Source organism: Anas platyrhynchos, chromosome 2 (assembly GCF_047663525.1).
Source record: "Anas platyrhynchos isolate ZD024472 breed Pekin duck chromosome 2, IASCAAS_PekinDuck_T2T, whole genome shotgun sequence".
NCBI lineage: Eukaryota > Metazoa > Chordata > Aves > Anseriformes > Anatidae > Anas > Anas platyrhynchos.
The window spans coordinates 2,139,922-2,163,915 of NC_092588.1; positions in this window are offsets into that span (position 1 = coordinate 2,139,922).

The following is a 23,994-nucleotide window of genomic DNA, read 5'->3' on the forward strand; positions in this document are numbered from 1 at the left end:
AGGAGAAATCTCATGTACTAGTAGATGCTGGAAGCCAGAGAGCTGGAAGTGATGTTTGCAGAAAAGATATTGAGGATCATGGTAGACATCATCCCTGGGGGTGTTCAAGGAAAGGTTGGACATGGTGCTTGAGGACATGGTTTAGTGAGTGACGTTGGTGGTAGGGGGAAGGTTGGACCAGATGATCTTGTAGGCCTGTTCCAACCTGAGTGATTCTATGATTCTGTGTTACACTGATGAAAAGCTAGAGCCCGAGCTGGAAAACGTTATGTGGAACATGTGGAACAAAGTTAACAAGGCTGCAATTTGCAAGGTGTTGCAGTTTTGCCACCTAACCTAACCCATAAAAGTGGCCTAAAATAAAGCTGGAGAGGGACTCTATCAGGGAGATCTCTTCTTTCCCATCCCCCAGCCCTTGTACGAGAGGTGGCATCCCTTCTACATAGAGCCTCAAGGAACAGCTCAATAGGGAACCCAGCTTCCTTCGGGCTGCTGTGCTGGGTATGACAGGATGAGTCCCCAGAGGCCACCATGCACCTTTAGCAATTGTGAAAAGGGGGATCAAAATCCCATCCACTGTAAGTGACGAGCACGTTCAAGACCTGTCTATGACAACAACAACAACAACAACAAAACAAACAAACAAACAAAAAACCTACAAGACACAGGGGCTAATCCAGACCAATCACAGCACAACTATCCCATAAACTAATATCTGATGATGGTACCCCATCTCATACTTAATATCCACAGCAGCACATCAGCTGGATGAGGCAGGAGGCTCACTCCTGTTTGACAGTAATTTATGCTCTGACATATGTGAAAATCTCTGCAATTTATGATTCATCTGTAGGTGTGACCTGCTCAAGCAGGACCCCAATTTTTGGAAAATGAATAGTTTGAATGACTTTGTAGATTATTAACCTGCTTTTTCAAAACATTGTGTTCAGTACTTCTGTTTTTGTTTGTTCTTTTTTTTGTTTGTTTTGTTTTGTTTTGTTTTACTTTATTTTAGGTTATGCCAAAATAAGCACTTTGCATGGAGCAGAAAAGGCAAATAAACTGCAAGAATTGGAAGTGTTGTATTGCAGTATAGCTGCAACAACTACTCCAGTGCTGTAACACAGACTTCCCTCCTCCTCCATAGTGTCATGGCCTCAAAGTCTCCAGATCACTCAGATTCCACAGTATTACTAAATGACTGGTGCCAAAAATTATCCTGTTGGTTAACAAAGGATATACTAACATCTTGCATATTATAATTTATATATATATATATAATATCTGTATAATGGATATAGCAACATCTTGCAGTTCCAGAATTTCACAGTACTTTGTAAAAATGCGACCACTTTCACCATTTGGTGCAACACAGGAGAAACGTTTCCATCTATGAGATCTTGTTGAGAACAGCAGACAGAGTCACTGAATGTGCTATATTTGTAATACATTTCCCCCTTTGGTGTCATCACTCCCACTTCTAACTTTTGACAGAAACCGGGGTGAAAAAGAGGACAGAAAAATAAGATGATGTTCAGGCCATTATGGTGCTGTGAGGATATGAAATTTTATGGTGCTGGGAAGATAGCACAAAGGTCATCCTCCCTTCTTCTCTCCCACCTCCACCTCTGTACTGAGAAATGCATTATAAATCTTTCCCTCATCCATAAATTAAGGACTGTTATTTACCAGTAACCTCCTTTCCTCGGAGAGTTATCAGCTGCCTTGTTTAAAACTGGATATTCTCAAACTATTAAGAGGATTAATCTTGTTTTCCAAGGGTGCATGAATAAATTACCACAAGCTGAGATGGAGCAGGCAGCAGGCTAGTCCCTCTGAGTAGGACGTGAATGCCACACACATGTTCTCATACTGTACTCTGATGTCAGTGCCCCAGGCTTCCACAGCTTATCTCCCAGGCTCCAATTCAGGCAAACGTTGGGGTTTGTTATTACTATTATTATTATTTTATTTCCTGTGATGTTTTGCAAATCACAGTGGAAACATGATAACAGCAAGCTCGGCCCATTCAACAACATGTAAATATTTTCCCACGGGAAATGAGTTAGAAAATTCATGTCCACAAATTTCAAAAAGTCGTTTAGGCATCAATGTGTAAACACAGACAATCTGCATCCCAGCTGCCTTCAGAAATAATTCCTGTCTAGGTGCTCACCAGGCATAGAGACAAGAGGTACAGAGGGGTGTGCATATGTGGATGAGAAGGAGATGGAGCACGGACTGAGACAGAGAGCATGAGGGACCAAGACATCAAGCAGCAGAGGTGAGAAAGAACTGAGACCCAGAAGTGGTAGTTCTTCAGCCTCAGGACTAAGTGACCTGGAGTTGGAATAAAGGCAAAAAGACTCATCTGCATATGTCACAGATTTTTTTTTTCTTCCCAAGGACATTTTCCATTCTTTATCTAAACATTTTCTGCCTGCTTTCTGACCACTCTAGATATGTTATCTGCTCTGGGGGAACAAGTGCAGAAAAGGGACTACAAACTCTACTCATGCACAATCTCAGTGAGTAGCTGCCATGATTAGTAAACAGGCAGAGACCCCTAAAACCACACATTTTTAGCCAGGCACAAAGTACTTTTCCCCAGTTCAAGGGACAACTCCATCACCTATGTGGTTCTCCCTTTACACTCTTCATCTTCCAGGGGAAAGTTGTCATTCACAAGGTATGCTCTGTGGGGTGATGGCCATGTCTTGGTCCAGATCCATGGCAACAGTGATAATTTTTTCTCTCTTTCCCATCTCTTTCAGCACACACAATGTATGAGGGCTGTCTCCTGCGACTTGCAAGCCATATTCAATGATGTATTATTTGCTTTCAGTCCCTGACGTTGTCCTTTTCCTCTCCTCAGCCCAAGAACAGCCTGATCTACCTCTGATCTCTGGGCTTTGGTTACTCGCACCCATACAAGCCATGTCCTTGGTACAGAGAAATGGTGCTAATTCTTCATCTAGACTTTCAGAAGCCCAGTCATGGAAAGGAACAAGGTATTGCACATGATGGTCTCAGGATCTTAAGGGATCTTAAGGTGGGAAGATGGTCCTGAGAGAAGGTCTCTGTTATATATATATATTTTTACTTGTATAGAAAATTTAAAGATGAATTGTGTTGGCTGGTGTTTCCCATGAAGGAGGAGGCTTTGCACTCTACATTTTGCACCTGATTTATTTTTAAAATTATTCTCTGTTTTGCCAGGGTTTCTTTTGGCTGATACATTTTATTTTCCTCATTGACTCTGACATACATTTGCCACTCAGGCAATTACTCATACACTACTTTATGTTATACATCCATCGTTTGTAAGACTATTTATTTACACTTCTGGATTGTGATCTACACCATCATTTTTTTCTAAAGCAAATTAAAGAGATTAAGAGGATTGATATGACAAGACTACCTCTGAGAGGGGAAAACCTCTAGCCCTTTTTGGCTAGATGCAGAATATTGGCTTTCAGAAGACAAAAGATGGAGTGAGTTCATGTGTGCATGTGGTTGGTGTTTGGATCCTCACCTCTGCTCTTCTGTTGACTGGGGATGTGGCAATACTTTCAATGGATTTGCAGGGATCAGTGCATGGTGAAGCACAGATCACTGAGTTGTGGTCCTTTTTATCCTCATGGGATTAATTTTAAGGTTTTTCTTTAAGCATGTACTGAAACACCTGAAAGAATGTGCATAAACAATGTGGAAATGTCACAGTATTTTGGAGGATATAAATCTCTCTCCCTCCATCAAGGCCTCTAGTACAGCACTGTGCAAACCCATACACTACACCTATGAAGCAAGTGATTGTTAGAGCCATTTCTGGACAGGGAGCTCAAACTTGTTCAAAACAATTAGCTTCAAGATCAGGCTATTAATATGAGTTTCACGGAACCAGGAATTCCCGATTCCTCCTTTGCAATGTTCTGACAAGGAACTTTTACTGCCTTCCACCTAGCAGTTTTAAAATCAAGTCAATATTGAACTAACTTGTGGTCTTTCTTGCTAGGTTTTTCCCTCAGGCTTTTTTTCTTTCTTTCTTTCTTTTTTTTTCTCTTTTTTATTTTTTCTCTCTTTTATTTTTTTTTGTTTCTTTTTTCTTTTATTCCTCTCTCTCTTTCATTTTCTGTCTTGGCAAAGATTCATTTATTTTATAAAAAATAAATAAATCAGTGGAATCGGTAGAATTTATTTCTAAGAATTGGTGTTTGGTGTTTTACTAGTGTAGAAGGAAAAAAAAAAAAAAAAAAAGGAGATAAAATAAAAAAAGGTTTGTGACTTTTAACACTTCCATGATTCAGAGAGAAGTGTAGAAAACAAGTCACCTGCACTGGAGTCAGGAGGGCATTTTCTTCCATACAGATAAAGAGCTGACATAGGTTGGTCCCTAACATTTTCCTGTCACACCTAGTCAGTTGTTGCAGGCATGAACATTTGATAGCAAGGTTGTGTTTTTGTCTTTGCACTAAATATACTCCAAGTCTCTCCAACACTGTTATACTGGTCCAACATCACATACCCCTTCCTGCAGAACAGCTGAGCTCCTCTGCCCCTTTGTGAGGGCTTTCTTCATAGGGAAGAAATTTCCTACACATTTTGTTTCTTGACTGCAAGATTTTGTTTTCATGTGTAAGAATAGAGAGTCTCTCAAGCACTCCCAGAAGTCTTAGGACTTTTTCAGTGAAAGGGAAAACTTGGTCAGGAATGGTAAAGGAGGGAAAGGAGGAGGACACATCTCATAGCTCAATATTTAGTATTACTTTTGCATCTATGTTTTTGGACATAGAGCTCATCTCGACAGAGAGCTCATCTAGAACCCAGAGGTGTATGAGACCTCTGCCAACCAAACCAGAAGGCACTGGAGCTATGATGATATAGGAAACTATGTCTGATGTAGCAGCAAGAAATAAAATAGCTATCTTCACATTAAGACGTTTTTTTTTTTTTTAATTATTATATATATATATATATTTTTTTTTATAGCAAGAACTGATACTAATTGATATTTTTGACCATGGTTTGGGGGACAAAAGTCATCTTTGCTTGGCATTAATTTGCTGTGACCCTGAGCATACTACTTCTGTGTTTTTAAATGTACTTGTGTGTTCTCATATCACACAGCAGAGCTCTGTTTTTGCATTGAAGCCTTGGTAATAATAATCAACACAGCAGCACCCAGAGAATTACATATCATGATAATGAGCAATTTTTGCTATGGCAGGAAATACAGCTTACAGTCTAGAAAAGTGAGAGGTGTTTTCCAGAAGATTCAGGGTGTATTTGCATGATACATCACTGGCGTATAGCATCCTTCTCACTCAGAACTAAATTTTCCCCTTGGTATTGGCTGTTGTCCAAAGTTTCAACAATGTTCAGGACAAAAGCATATGTCCTTTGATTTTCTTCTCTTGGAGTGCCAGTCTGTGAAACCTTGAAGAGTGATTTTTAGAAGAATTTTTTCAAAGGGTCACAAGCTGGTCTGCCTCAATCCTATACTTTGGGATAGTGAAAGTGCTGTAAGGATCATGTCTCAAATGAAGCAAAAGGCCTAGCATAACAGAGATCGCAAACCTTTGGGCATCTGGAACATCTGAATGAATGGAAAGCCTGGAAAGTCCATCTCAGAGTGAGTGATTTGGGAGCTTTTTGCCTTAGCAAGTAGAAAGTCAATAAATTTCCTGATCACCCTCTATAAGGAAGAACAGTGCAGAAGAAGTCTTTTAGAAAGACTTTTTTGACCTGGAGGTTTTCATTTCTACAGCATTCTTGCCGGATGACTCAGATCAGCTTTATATGATGTTAAAGGTACAACAAGTAGCTCTGAACATCCACTGGGAAAAACAAAGGTGTGTGCAAGTTGTCAAGGACAGAAAACTTTGCACCTAGCATAGAAAACAAAACAAAACAAAACAAAACAAAAACAAAAGGCTTAAAAAATTATTAAGTTGGATATATGTAGCCTAGAGATCAGTTTCATATTTCTAACCTTGAAGGAATGTCTCTCTGTCCCCTGTCTTCTTCTCACTGGAGGTGCACAGGACCAATCTGTCCACTTGTGGAAAAAGCATCCCTGGCCCTGTGTTGCCAAATGAAGACCTAAAAGCCTGGAGCTCTCTGACTGGCCCTGTTAGCCAAGAGGGAAAGTAGGGAGAAAGATTCATTTGAATTTTAAAACTTGAATTTGTCCCTCTGGGGGATTGTTTGACACTAGTCTAGACTCCTTGATATTAAAGACTGATATTCATGCTCGCTTTGAATTTCAATGTCAGATGTTCGTTTTGGCTGTTTGCCTCCTACTGTCTGTCTGCAAATGGAAATCCCTCTTCTCTTCTTCAGTCCAGACACAGGCACGAAGGTATTTTCCAATTGCAGATGAGCAGGGAAGCCAGGGAACCTCCAGGAACTAAAGATCCCTCAATTCTTTTATGGGAAATTTAAACTTGCTGACTACCCCGAATACAGTCTGCAATGACATTGCAAACCTGCTTAAGAGCATTAGACAGTATGCCAGCATTTATCCACTCAGCAATGACTCTTAATTCCCATTACATTCAAATCCCCATCTTTCACTGCCGCTTGATTACAACGGTGATTAATTTTAAAGTCAACATATTTACCCAAAATACAACATCATTAAAAAGACTAAACATAAAACTGCATATTTACAAATATCTTAACTTGACGTGATTAAAACAAACAGCCCTCTCTAACCTTGTTTGGATATACGCAGATGAGCCCAGCTTCTTTGGCTTTATAATTTCATGCCAATAGATGGCACTAGCATTTTCTCCATTTTCACTGCAATGTTAGATTTCCATAGTATACCTTCTGCCCTTTCTTGGATTTTCAAAGGGTAGAATTGCTCATTTCCGAGGGGATGTTTTATCCTTGGAACATATGTAATATCACTCCAGTTTTGCTTTCAGCTAGTAAATTTCTGCATACTTCATAAAGCCTCAATACCACCAGACTGACTTTTTCCCATTGTGGAAACAAAATGAATTTCAAGTTTGCATTTCCATACTGATGGGAGAGTTCACCATGAAAAAGCCTGTAGGGTCTGAGTATAGGGTGTCTTAAAAATTCTATGGCTTTTATTCTATCAACAGTATGAAAATAGAAAAAAAAAAAGTCTCCTTTTCAATTATATTTTTATTTGAAGAATGATCAGTGGGTTGCATGAAGAGCAGAGGCATTAAAATGTGAATAGAATTCTCAGTTTATTTTACCCGCTCTATAAACCTGGGAGTTGGTTAACATTCCCTTTTCATACCATGTGTGACAGTTCAGCTTTTCTAATTAAAACCATACTTTAGGAAAATGTATTTTAACATTCTAGAAGGTGTTTTTATCCTTTGCCAGTGTACAGTCCTCTTGAATTAAAGCAAAAATTCCGCTGGTCAATGTCACCCCTAACAATATTTTGCTTCTTTTGTCTGTGCTTAGGAAAAGATGTCATTGTGAATTGCTCCTCCAGTGTGTATGGGAATCAATGGACTTGTATTTCAAGACAAAACAGGGTAAGGATTCAGTTCAACACCCTGCCATAGAGTCCTAGTAGAAACAGGGTTAAAAACAGTCAAACAGAAAAAAAAAACAAACAAAAACAACAACATTACATACGCACACAACACTCTGAAAACCTTGCTGCCCTTGTTCCATAACTTTTAACAAAAATGATATTTCTCCAAGTTATAAGGGTCTGGTAAGGATAAACTTGAAGATGAGCAGAAGTACCTTTCCCTTTTTATATCTGTTGCACACTGAAGAGAATTCATCAGGAAATTAGGTGAATCCATCAACCAGGACAGACTTAATTAAAAAACAAGCAAATCTTCTTATACCAACACATCAGTCATGCTCCCTCCATTCCCATCCTAGCCTACATGGATTTAGGAAACAGCCATAAATTAACTCCATGACGTGTCAGTGATGGGAAAGCCCCTTTGTATTGTTCTGAGATAACATCGGGTCATGACTAATGAGTTATGATGTGAACCCAGAGGAACAAGTGAGTCCTGGAGCCTGTGACATTTATTCTCATCAGATCTCTGTATTACTGATAGGGTTGCTTAAATATGGCAGCTAATCGTCAGCCTGCCCAGGGCAGCAGCGTTTTGTGTTTGCTGTTCTATGCCTTAAACAAATGCGGTGTCTCCGCTTCCTAACGCAGAAGTAATTAACATGCCAGTTAAGGCACCTGGGCTTTGACATGGGAGCAAGCAGAAGGTGCAGAAATTAAACCACTACAATTAATTATGTTTGCCTCTTGGAGACAGGCACTGGTGTCCTGGGATTTCCTGTCTGTCTTCGTTCCCTTTGTTCATTTCCTCCCTGGTAATAATGCAACACTTGTAGAAATTAATTTGGTGGAAATTGATTAAAGGTGGACGTTGTTTGCCCCTGAAAGTAACTGTCTGTGATGCCTGGTGATGGGAAAGACATGCAGCTACAGATACAGAAGAGTGCACAGGAATCTCCTCTTCTTGTGCTGGAGGTGTGGAGATGTTGGCCAAGGAAGTGAGGTCTGCCACAAAGCAGCGAAAGGAAGACGAAGAGAAATAAAATTAAGGTTACATGGAAGCAAAATGAACTCATCAACATCATTCAGAAAGGCAGAGAATTCTTTAAATATAAAGGATTACATCTGACTGAGCCGACAAAACAAATAAATAAATAAACAAACAAATAAAAGCCCACTCCTACTGGGCTGCAGATTTGGATCTAATGGATGTGCCTCTCTCGTAACTAGCAGGGGTCTTGACTTTGGCCTTCCTTCCTCCTCCAATTTGTGCAGGTAAGAAAGGACTGTCCAGGGAATAGGTGTGTGGAACAGAGGAGTGGGAGCAGAGGGTCTTTGTTTGTTTGTTTGCTTTTCCTTCTGATCTTATACCACTAACATGAGGAGAATCTCTCTGGCCAGATAGTTTCCCCATTGAGCCTCCCATTCTTGATACACCCTCACCAGGGAAGGGGAGTTCTATTGTTCTCCACAAAGTTTTCCCTGTTGAAAAGGTGAAAAATGGAAGTAGACAAGGGGTCCAGCTGGAACCAGGGATGATCCTTTGCATTTTAACATCACCCCCACGAACCACTACAAATGATTTTAGCCTTACAGCCAATTTTTATCCAAGTTTGTGTTACAGAACGCTATGTAAGAAAGAAAAAGAAAGAAAACTGGCATGTAAGGAAAGATAATTGTAGAAAGGTAGAGAGGTAAAAAAAAAACAAAAACAAAAACAAAAAAAACAAAAACAAAAAACGAAAAAAAAAATGTAAAATGTAAGGGTTAGAATTACAGAGAGGGAGTAACCAGAGCCTGTTCTGATAGCTGAGATCTCCACTGTCTGATAAAACTGGCAATTTTTCCATTATTAGCAGAGTCTGAGACCTTAAATGAAAAAGAAAGCAGAGCAAAGGGCAGAAAGGATAAATTGGGAATGCTGCAACTCCATGAGGAATTTAAAACAATCGGTTCATTTCTTTCTAACTTCATTATATCTCTCTATTTCTTTAATATCAGCTCTTTTCATCATCCAGGCACACTAATCTAAATTTTAACACTTTTTCAGAGTACCATCTGTTTGCATTATAATTTCCTCCAAGTCCTTATAAGGACTGTAATAATCCCTTCATGTTAAATTTTATTATTTCCAACATCCTTATCTCTGAAGCAATGGCATGGGGAATATGTGTATTAACAAATAACATCTCCAAGCAACTGCTACTGGTACTAATTGCCATAAAAAGGATAAGTTTCAACTATCTCATCAGAGCAATAGTATTCACATAAGTATGTTTCTATCAGCCTGGGTTGGAGTCTTGAGAACAGAAGTGCAGAGGAACTTGTCCAGATCAAGCACAGCAACCTGTCTCCAAAAACAAAGCTGGATGTGTGTGAAAGAGTAAGAAAAGAGCAGGCAGAGATGATACATGCTTTTAATTCTCTCCCATCCTCCAACCATTTTTCAGCTCCACACCTGAGCCTGTTGTAGCTTGTTTGTGTACTAATCTGTAGTGGATATCTTTTCAGAGTGTTTGTTGTACCCCAAAGGATGGCTTGAAACTATGCTGTCATCTTGCAGGCACAAAATCCTTTGCCAAGGATTCTGCAGATCTACAGCCTCTGTTGTGGTCATCTCTTTTTGTTCATTTTGAATCTGCCTTCCAGTCATTTTATTTATGCACCTAGTTCTAAGAGAAGAGATGATGAACTATCAGTCCTCATCCAACTTCTCTAAGGTTTTATGATCTTACAACAGCAAAAAGAGGGGCAAACGCCTCTCATGAAAAAGACTGGAAAGATGAGAAGTATGCAGCTGAAGAGCACAGTTGAAGGTTATCGTGTGTAATAGAGTGGTTCAATTGGGCTGTACTGTTCACAGTATAACATGCAGTACTCTGAGCAAGGGAGACATTTACAGTTGCTGCAATATTCAAAGGGATACTTAACACAATAAGACTTCTGTTCTTACTCCCTAGTTTCCAGAGCTTAAAAAAAGAAAATCACCTTCCAACTTTCCAACTTTTTCTCCCTTCTGTGTAAAAGAAGGTGATCTTAAATGTATGTCAGACCTGTGCTGAGAAACACAAAATGTACAAATGGGACATTATTTCATCATTTCATCAAAGAACGTGTGCCCTGTGCCCTACCTTGCTGGACTCCATACTCTGTAATATGAATCTTGCCACATTTCAGTAGCAGTACCTTTGATGTTTACTTTATAATATTGGAAAAGATGACTATACAAAGACTTTGCCTTTCAGTTTCTTTTTGCCATATATTATAAATTGCCTGCTCTGCAGAAGAGCAGAACAAGGACTTTATTCTTTTACTCTAACTGCAAGACAATGTCAATAGATAGTGTGTGTTAAAACTTCAAGACCACATTATTTAGACTTAATTGAATTAAACTTTTTTTGTGCTTTTGTTGGCAGTTTTCTGCTAAGGTCACTCAGTCGAACTCATACTTAAAAAGAAATAAATGCAGAGAGTTTTGCTACTTAATATATAGGTACGCTTCAATTGCCAAAGTCCAAGGTGAGTCAGAGGAAATGACTGCTCAGGTAGATAGGAGGACATGCCAGCAGATACCCAATCTCAGCCGAGTCACTATTGCCAACCCCAGACAAAGATTTGTTGGTTTAATTTTTGTTTTCTAAGTCAATTGTTTTATCTATATCTTCTCTTCATAGGTGCTCTGGCTATTTGTAAAGAGGCTGAAACTATACAGAGTTCAGGAAATCTCAACAGTCTAGCAAGGTCCCAAGACCACTTAGTATTTTTCCAGAGAAGAACCTCATTCTGGGTTTTACGAACAGCAACTAAGTTTGGGAATCAATGTAAAAACATCATAAAACACTATGGAAGGAAGGTTATCTTACATGTCCCAAGAACATCTTGTACAACATCTGATACTATCCCCTCAGAATCTACCTTGGCATCAGCTCTGAGCAAAGCTAATGAGCTTTGTATTTTGGACATGATCTACCACCTGGAAGACACCACCTGGTCAAGAGAAACAAACAGGTTGAAGATATCAGGTGTGCCTAAGGCTGAGACATATTTGACATAAACTGCAGTCACCCAGGACTTCAGCCTGAGTTTTCTGGACAAAAAAAAAAATAAACAGTCCAAAGATGTTTCCTCAGTTCTGTTAAAGATACAAGCTTGCTAACTAAGAATGCCAGCATCTTCTAATTGCTGCCTGGTGCTCATCTCCATCTGAATCTAAAAGGTGTTGTGAAAGATGAGACTGTCATGGGCAAGCCTCACAAACCTTTTGGCATCTCTCCCATGTTAAAAAACAGAAGAGCTTTCTTTTCATTTGTATATCCAATGAAGACCATATCACACTGGCAAGCTTTTAAATTCAGGTGGTAACAGAGAGGAGCTTCTATGTATTTATTACGGTATATTATTATAGATGGTTGGTCCATGCACTGGGGTTTAGAAAATCACTGAGGCAAGGAATACATCAGTTACAGCAGGGAAAAGGTTTCAATACAATATCAGCAGAAGAAGGAATCATTGGCTGCTAGCCCAAGGATATTAACACTATTGCCAAGTGCTGACCTGTCTGTAACAAAGACCTTTGAGTCCTCCACAAATTGCACTTAATTGGGTGGAAAGGCCTCCACTGATTGCAGTGGACTCTGCCTGAGGACTCTTCATAGGAAGGAGGGACTGCTTCTGAGGTGAGTTACCAGGGCCAAAGCAATGTCATACTCAGTCTTTGTTTTCATCTGCTTTAGGTCTGAAACCAGAGCAAGCAACAAATATTTCCAAACGTTAGTGAAAGTCTGCAGTTCGGTGAATTTAGGATGTTTGTGACTAGTGCCCAAGAGATATGTGCAGTGCCTCGGTTGATATCTCTGCAGAGGTATTTCTGTTTGCATACTTATGCTTCTGAAAAGATTATCTGTAGTGATGTGAAAACAATGCTATCTATAAGTATGCCAAAGACCAGACATTACCGACTTCAAGTCAGACATGGAGATATTCTATATTGGAGATATTCTCCAGGTCCTACTATCACAATCTCAATATACTACTGGTTGTTTGAAAACAATACACTCTGTAATCTCTACAGAAAGCAGAAAGAATATGAAATATCCAGTAGTCAATTGTGGATAGGCAAAGCTCAAGAACAAACATCCAGACTGGACTGGGTTTGCTGGAAATGGATGTGATGCAGTTAACACTGCGTTAGTATGTGAAAGTTCAGTGCAGTTTTAGTGCACGTGTCCAATGTGGTGCTGCTGGGCTTCCAAACTTGATCTGAGTCTTGCTTAACCTCAACAAGTTTGAAAATTATATGAGAAGACATTGGAATTGGTGAAGAGATGCTGTTGAGATTAAAAAGAGGTATTTCAGTATGAGAAAGAATAGAGAAACACCATTGTTTAACTTGTTCCAGTTATGCTTAGTCACATGCAGGATACACTCTAGGGAATCTGGATGTCAACATCTGTGTAATGTGTTTTTTCTCAAAATATGTGCTTTTTGGGAGAACGAATAATACTAAAGAGAGGATTCCTGAGCAACCACTCAAATCTTTCTTTATGGGAAAGTACCAGCAGAGAAAAAGAATGTAATGAGCAGTAAAAGAATCTCCCAAAAAAATTCCTATGGAGGACACGAGGTTATACAGAAGCAGATCAGGTAAACATCGAGGAATATGTGCAGGGCAGTAAGGTCTCGCATAGAAAATAGCTAAGACAAGAACTTCCTGAAAAAAATAAAATAAAAAAAAATAGACTGGGATACGATAAGTAGATACTCTTGTAGCCACAACATATTTAGCAGCATTTTTTTTTAAACCTTTTTGGTTTGATTTTTTTCCCCATAAAGTGTCTGATATTCTTTCACCCTTGCTGCTAGGCTAATAAGGTCTTAGGAAGTCTAGATTGTCCATCACCATATCCCTGAACACACTAGATGCTGAGGTTTGTGTGTGTCTTTTGTAGGCAGCATCAGGCCAATACATATACATCATTTGTATCTGCATCTATACCTGTATCTATACCTAATATCGTCTATATTTATTTTTATATATCTACACCTATATCTCTATCTAACTATCTGTGTATCTATCTATCTATCTATCCATATGTGTGTGTGTGTATGTGGTGTAGGGATGGGATGATATGTGAAGTGAGTAGCTTTTAATTTCTTTGTTTTGTGATCAAGATCTTCATTGGATCTGTTCTCCAGTTCAGCATCTTGGATGACTCTACTAATCAAAGCTAAAAGAATAATTGTTATAGCAGAAGGGCATTCCGTTTACATGTCCAAGTTGATCTGTGATATGCTGTTGAACACGGATTGAAGTATAAAATGCAATTAATCTGGAACTGGGGAAAGATAATAGGATGGCTGTACCTGACCTGACTTTGAAGTGTGGATGAAAACAGATAAGGACAAGCAGAAACATGGTTCCCTGGTGCTCGCTGTAGGAGTTAAAAAAAAATAAATAAATAAAAAATCACAGAGAAGAAAACAGAAGAACATTATTTTATTAGGAGAAGTTATACAAGGATTTGATGGAGATATGCAGCAGGGGTATGAACTGCAAGATCAAGTGATAGATTCAGGACACTACAGTTTAAAATCCCATTCTGAGCTTCTTAAAATGCTGCTTTTTCTCATATGCACCGAGCACTTCTGAAATCTAAAGATGGAAAAAGCACTCACTACTATTATTAAAGATTCCTTAATAATTGATTCAGATGATAATGCTTCTCCAAAATCAACCTACATTCTTCTTTCAGTGTCTCTGCTGCTGAAATCTAGTCATGCAAATGAGAAAAATGCACTGCTTACAACCATTCTCAATGCAAAAAACCACCTGAACTTACATTGCTGTTTGGTGCTGTTTATTTGTTGATTTGTTCTTGGTATGTAGTAGTTTCACTTAATTTAACTTATCCTTTTTTGAAAAAATCTACTTTATGCTCAATGGGATTGCCTTCTGTCATTTTACTATATGCCTTTTTAAATTATTATTATTATATATATTTTTTTTCTGGTTGGCATTTGGAAATGAAAAGTGATCCTGAAAGATAGAAGGGCAGAAACTGGATCTGGCACTGTAACAGGCTGCCTAGGAAAGTGGTCATGGTACCCAACCTGCCAGAGTTAAGAAGCCTTTGTACAACGCTCTCAGAGGGTCTGATTTTTGGGTGGTCCTGGGTGGAGGACCAAGGAGTTGCACTTGATGATCCTTGCATGTCCCTTCCAACTCAGGATATTCTGTTCTGTTCTGACCACACCATGACCAGTGGACATCCAAAGACAGAATTTCTTTGAAATTTCATTATATAGGAACTTAGTGAGTTCACCCATTTCTCCTGCAGGGAAGAAACCAAACCAAACCAAACCAAACCAAACTAACAAACAAACAAAAATAACAGCAAGCAAGCAAACAAAATCAGCTAATATAATCACTGTCAAACCACTATAAGATTTGCCATACCGAATCAGACCTGTGGTTTTAATATCTGTGGACTGAAATAGCTGGAGAAAGATATGGCAGGTATTTCAATAGTGGAGCACAGAAAGCAATCTCCTTTAAAAGTAATATCCTACCGTCATGTTTGCTGCACCAGGAAGATGGAGTGACTTGCCAAAAGTTGGCCTGCCAGAGACCTAGAAAGAAAACTGATATTCGAGTGCGGTGATCTAGGCACTAGACCACAGAGTTGGGCAGGCTTCATTGTTTGCTGTTTTTCTTTTGTTATTATTTATTTATATATTTATTTTTTACATTAATCTCAAATTTGGAGAAGAACAAACATTCCCCTTGCTGAGGAAGCCCAGGCATGTAAAAGAACACAGCTGCCTCTCGAGTCCATGTCCCACTGACAACATGGATATGAATAAGGCCACATTACTTACCAAGAGAACAGTGACCACTTCATGGAGAGCTTCATAAAGCATAGCTGTCACTTGCAACACATGGAGTTCTGGACTGGCAACCATAGCATCCAAATAGATATCTGCAGCAGCTCCTGCAGACCTCCAAGCTCAAGAGAAGTCACTGTTTTGCAGAAAAGTCCTAGCCAGTAGTAGATCAGGCACATCTTGTCATTTTGCGTTCGATGACACGATATATTTGTTTTCCAGCACATCTCAGCTCTAACTTACAAAGAAAAAATATTCTATAATGTTATTCAGGGAAGGTTATTGACTCTGGTGCCCAACCATTCTGCTTTACACATGTCATACACACCAGGAACATTTGAATGGCAGGTAGCTGAGGGAAGCGTATTATCATTCAGAGTGAGGGATGCATGCCTAATACAGAAACAGAATCTGAAGCTGATACAGGCAGGCTGAGGCTTTCCAGTCCTGTCTTGTGGGTTTTGCAAAACCGTAATAGGGAAAATAAAAAATGCGAGAGGTTTAGTTTAATATTTACCAAATAAAAGCAGGATGAGCTCTTGCTGCTTGGTTGGCAGAGCAAGGACTCAGTGATAGAACAGACAAAATCACTGAGGTGAGACTCTCATTGATTGTGCTAGCAAGTCAAGTCATGTATATGAATTGTCACGCTGTTATCATGCTTAAAGCCAGTACTGTAGCTCCCACTTCTTATAATTGCTCTGCAATAACTCAGGAGCAAAAGCCCATTTGTCAAAAGTTTCCTCTGTCAGTTGAGCTATTTCCAACACCTTTCACTTCCCTCGGTTTCTTCAAGCAATCATGTGAATTTAAAGGATTTGATTACTACTTGGAGACCATTTTGTAAGACCAAAAGCCATAAAGCAAACCTTATCAGCCCTGGTAGATACATTGCAAACCTCGTGATATTTTTTGTGCCTTCAAGAGTAGGCAGAGCAGTTGGCTGGGAAAAAAAAAAAAAAGTGATAGAGAGAGATGCAAAAAGCCAGGTAGGGTGTGCTTAGTTATTGCAGCCTGTAAAGAGTCGCAGGAAGATGCTTATCATGAAAATGCAAATGACTCGCTCTGTTCAATCTGAAGGGAGAGCAAGAAAACCAGTCAAGGTGTTGCCAGAGTTGCCAGGAGAAGTGTTTAAGCAGATGATCACTTCACATGCTGCCAGCTTAAAACAGGGACTGTAATTTTTATATTAACTCAGCTGTCATGTCAGGAAGACAGATATCCTGATGGGAAAAGGGAAGGAGAAGTTAGGTGAAGAATGGAAGGGGAAGTATTGGTAGTCTTATTGTTAGAGAAAGATGTAGCAACTCTTTTTCTGTCACATCTCGAGCATGCCTGAGAGATGACCCACAGTCAAGGGGGTTCAGGACTAAATTTCTCCGAACAGGTATGTCAAAAATTATTTGTTGCATGCTTTCAAGCATTAATACACGTGCTGTGAGAAGGATGGGGCTTTGATGGTATCCATCTTAAAGGCCACTTCCCTGGGAAAACAGGAGAAGATTTCAAGGAGCTCTGGGATGATAAAGCAGGCAAAAGGATTATTACCCAAATTGCAGGTGGGAATTAACCTCTGCATGTCATTGCTGCTGCAACGTCCTGAGGCAAAAAAAATCAGGTGTAGTGCACCACAACATAGAGGGGCCACAGCAAAATCTGGCCACCTTGCAAGTCTCTGATGATGCTGTTGACACCTCTGTCCCCAGGTCTTCTTTGCCTGCAGAGAATATAGATATCACTGTCACTTCCACATATTCAGATTAAATGGTAAGAGTTACAGATCACCAGTCTTCACACCTTCACAATCTTTACAGCTTTTGGGGGTTCGATTGCAAATTTATTGCTGACCAAAATATCTACAAAGATTTTTGTAGCTTTCTCTTAACTGAGTCAGAAAATGACAGCTGCCAGGGAATTACTCAATTACAGGATGACCATTTACCTGTTCCTGTTCTGTTATGGAATATAGTAAAATAATAATAATAAAATTAAAAAAAAATAAAAAATGAACTGAGGTGATGAAAGAAAGGAGAAGAAATAAAAGACCATTACAGGAAAGAAAATATTGTTTTAATTGTTTTGAATATTGTTTTGAATTGTTTTGAATATAATGAAGCCTCACTTTTTTTTTTTTTTTTTTTTTTTTACCCCAGAAAAGAACATTGCTACTAAAAGTGCATTTAACTAGAATGGACCAATCCTCATCATAAAATAATACTTTAATCTCCTATGGACTGCAAATCATTATATAAATCAAGGGCGATTTGACACCTAATTTCCTGTGTTTCTTAAATCCTTCCCTAGCTGCTTCAATAGCTCAGAGTGTGGTGAGTTCAGCCGCTGTACTGCTATGATAACGTCTGGCCAGAGGATACTGGGGCATGAAGCCTCTTGGTGGTGGAACCACCAATTGTGGTGGCATCCAAAACTCTTAGATACTCCCACAGACATCTGGTTTTAGTCCTACAAACTATCAGTACCCCATCCACCTGAGAAAGAGGGCTGTAGAAGTATTTCCAACCACCAGCACACACTTGCTACTCTCTGGGATGTCCTCTTGCAATAAGGACAGCCTCTTTCCCCAGTCCATGGACGGTCTGGGATGGGTTATCCTTCCTCTAGCTGATTTCTCCTAAGCAGCTTCACATTCAGCCCTGGGTTTCTGTACATTCACATGGTAAATCCAGAGCTACATTTCATTTTCTTTTTCCACTGTCAGGAAGATGCATTAGGTATTACAGCAGTCCTGCTCTCTCATTTACTTCAGAGAAATTGTGCAGGACTATTTTGGGCAGCCTAAGTGGAGCAGACAGTTTCATAAACTCACTCATGATTGACTTGGCACTGAGCGAGCTTGCCAGGAGACATGGTGTACTATAATCAATACTTTCTGGTAGCCTGCTGAGGTCTGAAAATGGTTGAAACTCCTCTACTATTGCTCATTTAGTGGCCCGGATGAGGTAAGTAGAGCCTGTTGGTGCTTTTGTGTGTTCCCTGGGTAAAACTGCACACCAAATCAACTTACTGACCACTGTTTTGTTTTTTTTTTCCTGGCCATGATTCAATTAGGTTATAACATCCTTCCTTGTATGTTGCCCTAGGGACAAGCACCTCTGGTGTGCTTTTACTGACCTAGGCTCATGTGTTCTTAAAAGTGGATGCAAACAGACCATCAACTACTAAAGAGAGATGAATATTAAGGAGATGATTGTAATCCTGTGGGACCAACCAGAAAATTCTTTTGCTTTCTTCTTGAATATCAAACAGCCACCAACCCCAACCTAGGATAAAAGGGTACATTAACTCCATGTTATGTCCCAACCATTCTAATGCAAATGACTGGGTCTTTATGTGTTAGTCTTCACAGATCCTTTGACGTTATCTGCCCAAGGTCTATCAAGTCTTCTCGCAGTGACATTTAATTGCATTTGTAATTTGAGAGTTGGATACAGAACCTGCTTATAATTACTGGCATCATCAAGTTGAATAAGGCATGACACATTGCTGGTTTGGGCTGTCCAGTGGAGAATGTGAGAATGTCCTGCAGAAATGCCTACAGGAGACATCAACTATTTTCTCCTCAGTTATACAGGTAGTATGTTTGGAGGGGAAATTGCTTTGGTCCAACTCCTGGCTCCACACAGAACCACCTAAAAATTAGACCCTGTATACGAGAGTATTGCCCAAAGACTTCTTTATTCTGTCAGGCTTGGTGCTGTGACCACTGCCTTGGGGAGCCTGTCCTAGTGCCCAACCACCCTCTGGTTGCAGAACCTTTTCCTACCACCCAGACTGACCCTTCCTGATGTAGCTTCATGCTTTTCTGTAAGGTTTTGAACAACCTTTGAATACTGTTGCACACACTGATCAGATGTGTCCCTTAGCCTTATTGATATAAACAACAGATTCGTGTGGGTGATTGGCACAGAAGAGATACGCAAAACCAGAAGAACTTTTGCCTGTTTTTACCAGGACCTCACGGTGTGACCTCAGACCGTGGCCATTTTATTATGTATATAACTGATAGCAGTCAGGAAACATTGCTACAGTACCCAATTTCCCAGATATTTAATTGAACAACTCACAGATTTAAGGCCAGAAGGAGTAGCTTTTTGGACCATTTTTTAGATCTCATTCTAGAGCTATGAAGAAATGGAGTCCTGAAAATCAGTAGGGATCAAGTTATTTCAGAGACCTCTTGATCTTGACCAAGGTATTGCTGGGAGTATGTTCATACTGAACCTAGCTCCACAGGTCTTTGAACTAGGAAAATATCTCATCCACAGGGCTTTGCAATTTCTCAGCTGCTGTCAGTTGACTTTCTATTACAATTCCCTGCATGTTTCTAATAAACAAAATGTTCTTGTTGCAAATTAACAATATCGGGCCCATCTACGTCAAGGCAAGCATCAGGAGTGTGAAAAATCCAAAGCATCTGGCATGTTTCAGCAGGTTCCTGGGCTGCCCAGGCTCTGTGTCTCAATTCTTATCTTCTTCTTCTTTTTTTTTTTTTCTTTCTCTTTTTTTTTCTCTTTTTTATTTTTTCTTTTTCTCTTTTTTTTTTTTTTTTTTTTATTTTTTTTTAATTTTTCCAATAGAATATAAATAACTCTTGAAACAGAACATAGTGTGCCACTGTTCAATCAACTGAAAAGGTTACTTGCTGAGAGAGCTCAAACAAGCGGGACAAGTTTGCTCAGAACCAGAAATTTGAAATCACTGTGTTTTAATCAGCCAAACAGCAAGTTTCAAATAGTCATGGGTCTCACCCCAGAAAAATAAGCAATTAGTGTGTCTAGTATACTATTCAAATTTGGGGTGGCAATAGAGATTGTCAGAGACTTTTTGCCTCCCTCAGGGTTGTTTGTCAGTTTACTAGATTTCGGGAGTCAACAGAAAAACTGGAATCACCTATTTGTGTGGACCTCTCTTTCCCTTACCCATGGCCAGTAACACATCGGTGATCAAACTACTACCTCTTTCATTATGGGTCTAACATCTGTATTTCTTCTGCTCAAAGGCTGTCTAGCATTGCCAAGTTTTATGGGCAATATTTTGCCCAGAAGTCATGGCTTGAGAATGACTGTTTTCATCTGACAGCCTGCATCATGTAATGTTCAGCTTCTTCAGCAAATCCCAAATATCATAAAATAAAAACTTAATCAAAGACTTTCAGAGACATCATCTCTATATTGGAAAGTACAGAACGAGCAGATTGCTGGAAGCTGCAAGACTATAGTGCTGAAACATCAGCTTTTGTACTCTTCTCTAGGCATCTGCTAATGCTCACTGCAGGGGACAGGACACTGGACCGAGTTTTTTTCCTGAAGCATCTGTTCTTATATTCATTTCTAACATGTCTCTGACATAGAACAAGTATTTTAATATTTAAATGCAATTATTTCATAGAAACTTCCTTCTGCTTGCAGTGAAGTCAAAATCACCATGTTATCTTGGAGATGTTTCCAGTCACTGACCTCTAAAGTGCAGTCTCTGAATTTGGGGTTTACCAAAAATATTACAGGTGCCAGTGTGCACTAAATAAACAAATAAACAAACAAACAAATAAATAAAATAAAACTAAGTAAAATAAATAAATAAATGTGTAGTTCACATCAACCATTTTTTTTTTTATTCGCTAATTTTTGTTTCAGTTAACTGCTGGAGAAGTTGCCTCAATGTCTTTCATCAAAATGCTGTGATCTCAGATTGCATTTTTATTATTTGTGTCACATATAATTAGTTCTTTCCTTCCTTTATTATTCTCCCTTATAATCCTATTCACTACTGTTGTTCAGAAACAGATGGGCCCAAAATCAGATAAAGCAGTGCAATGTGATCTCGCTATCCCTATGTTTAGCACATGGGAAAGTAATTTAAATTATTTTTTAATCCATGAATCTATTACTGTGGCTGAAAGAGCTGAGATAGTACCAAGAGGGTTAGTGGTGACTGTTAGGTTCTTTACTTATTAATTACAGTGCAAGTTTTATTATTATTATTATTATTATTATTATTATTATTATTATTATTATTATTATTATTATTATTATTATTATTTGTTACAGCACAAACACCTACACAGAGTGGCAGATCTGGAAAGCATAAACAAATTTTGGTGAATGCATGTTGCAGACTTTTTTCTATCCACAGAGGACATTATGTCTCTCCTGTGGATCTCTAGACCTTCGGCTCAATCTATAAGTTTCCTTTCTATTTTCTTTTACAGGTATTTCATTCAACCCTGGCCTGTTGGCCCAGAAGACATCTACTATATATTTACAACATAGGTAGAGGGAGGAATGCAAAGTTTCAGTTTCTGAGTTTGTTTTTAAAGTTGTCATTTCTGAGCATTTCAAAGTTCCTGCCCAAGACATTGTTTAAGTATACTGAAAAGGTAATTGTGTTATTTGTTGGAAAATTTCCAATTTATGCATCTATTGTTTTTCTTGATCTTCTTTCCACCTGCTTCCAAAGAGGTAAAGCAGTCTAAAGGGATGTACTTTAGACGGAAAGTATAAAAGGGAGGGAAAAATAGAGAAACTATTACCAAGTTTTCACATGAGGTTAGGATGGGAGCAGTAGCTTCAAAAACAGATCTAGGGCCAAGCCTAGATCTCTTCTAAATGCACATCTGGACTCAGGGTTGGATTTCTCCTGCACTTTTCTCATTTGGTGCAGTACAGTAGATAGCAAGTCAGATACAGTGTGATAACAACCAATCATTATGACACAGCAAGATCCAGCTGCCCAGCAATCCAGATCAGAAGACTGGGTTCTCCTATTAATATCATGCATTCTCTTATTGCCTGTAGTATCCTGATGTGCTCATTTCAGCAAGTTAATTACCTTGTCTGTACACATAACATGCATAAAAATTTAAATCACCAGCAGAGCCATGTGTTGTCTGGATGCTTTCTACCTTTAAATGCCATTTTCCAATATTTTCTGGTGTGCTTGTCCTCTGCATTGCCCCACAGATGTCTCATGTAGGCCTTTATTAGTCTTCGAAGGGATGTGCACTTCATGCCTATTAGAACATTATTTTCTGCTTATCAGTCACACTCTAGTCCCTCATTTACAGTTGCAGTGCTACAGTAATTACACTCCATATTTTACAGACCTTCATAGCAGTGTTTTAGTTTACAAATTGAAGAGTTTACTCATGCCAAAATGTTTTTTTTCGTTATCAATTTCTTTTTTGCTTTTAATTTTCCCAGTAAGCCAAAATATCAATTATTTGCAGAACTCTAATTTAGAAAAGAAATTAAGGAATACATTTGTAACTGTGTGCTATTAACTATTAAATCTGCTTAACTAATTCTGTGATGGATTCTTTACCCTTGGAATTCTTATACCAAGAAGATATTTTTTCCTTGTTATAGTGGATTTCTTCTATTAAGAAATTATGTTTTAGTATTAGCATGGCTATTAGACTTGAAGTAAAAATTACTATGGAAAAATCCTATTTATTGTCTCAGCAGGCAAGAAGTCAGATTAGGTAATCACAGCACTCTCTTCCAGTCAAATAATTTGAAATCTAGTTTACATCATTTATGATGGTGTCACGTCTTCTGTCTGTGTCTTTGTTCATGGTATCAGGATTGTCAGGGCTGCAAAATTATAAATTAACAACACTTGTTAGACATGAAGGTCTCACATAGGGCTACACATCTTTTCAGAATTGCCATTGGCTCCCTCTGGGATGAAGACAAATCTAGAGAAAAATACTCAGCCACATGTTGATGTCCATAGGCTTTTGTGTCCATGATCTCCAGAAGAACTAGTTGTTGTGGGGTTCTGTTCTGAATATATAGAGGAGAGACAGAGAATCTCATGCGTAAATATCTAAAGTAGGAAAGATGAAACAAACTTATTTAGAATATGACTTTCTTGTCAATGAAGAAAATTGAGGGTGACTAACCCAGGTGGAGAAGTGTGTCGTCAGAGAGACCCAAACTTCATCTCTCTTACTTGACTATATGTAGACAAGTTCAACAGGATGTTTTTGCTAAGAAAGTTGTTTCCAAAATGTTTGAAAGAATATAAGATCTAATTGGTCAATCAAAGTATTTATTAACCAAGGAAACTCAAATCATATTGTGGTGGTTCAATGTTGGTATGTTGCCAACACCACACCATTCTGTCACTCCCCCTCCTCAGAAGAATAGGAGGGAAAAAAAGCTCATGAGTGTAGATAAGGACAGGGAGACCACTTAGTAATTACCATGACAGGCAAAACAGACTCAGCATTAAGAGAGATTAATGTAATTTATTGCTTACTGGTAACAGAGTAGAGCAGTGAGAACCAAAAGCAAAATAAAAACACTTTCCCCCCATCCACCCTCTTCTACATCCTCCTCCCCAGTGGCAGAGGAATGTGGGCTGCAGTCCGTCCCTGGTGCTTCATCTCCGCTGCTCCTTCACGGTGTGGGCTGCCCACAGGCAGCAGCTCTTCAGGAACTGCTCCCACACGGCTTTGTCCCACGGGGTCCATCCCCCAGGAGCAAACTGCTCCAGCACGGGTCCCCCACAGGCTGCAGCTCCGGCCCGGGGCCTGCTCCTGCGGGGGCTCTCCATGG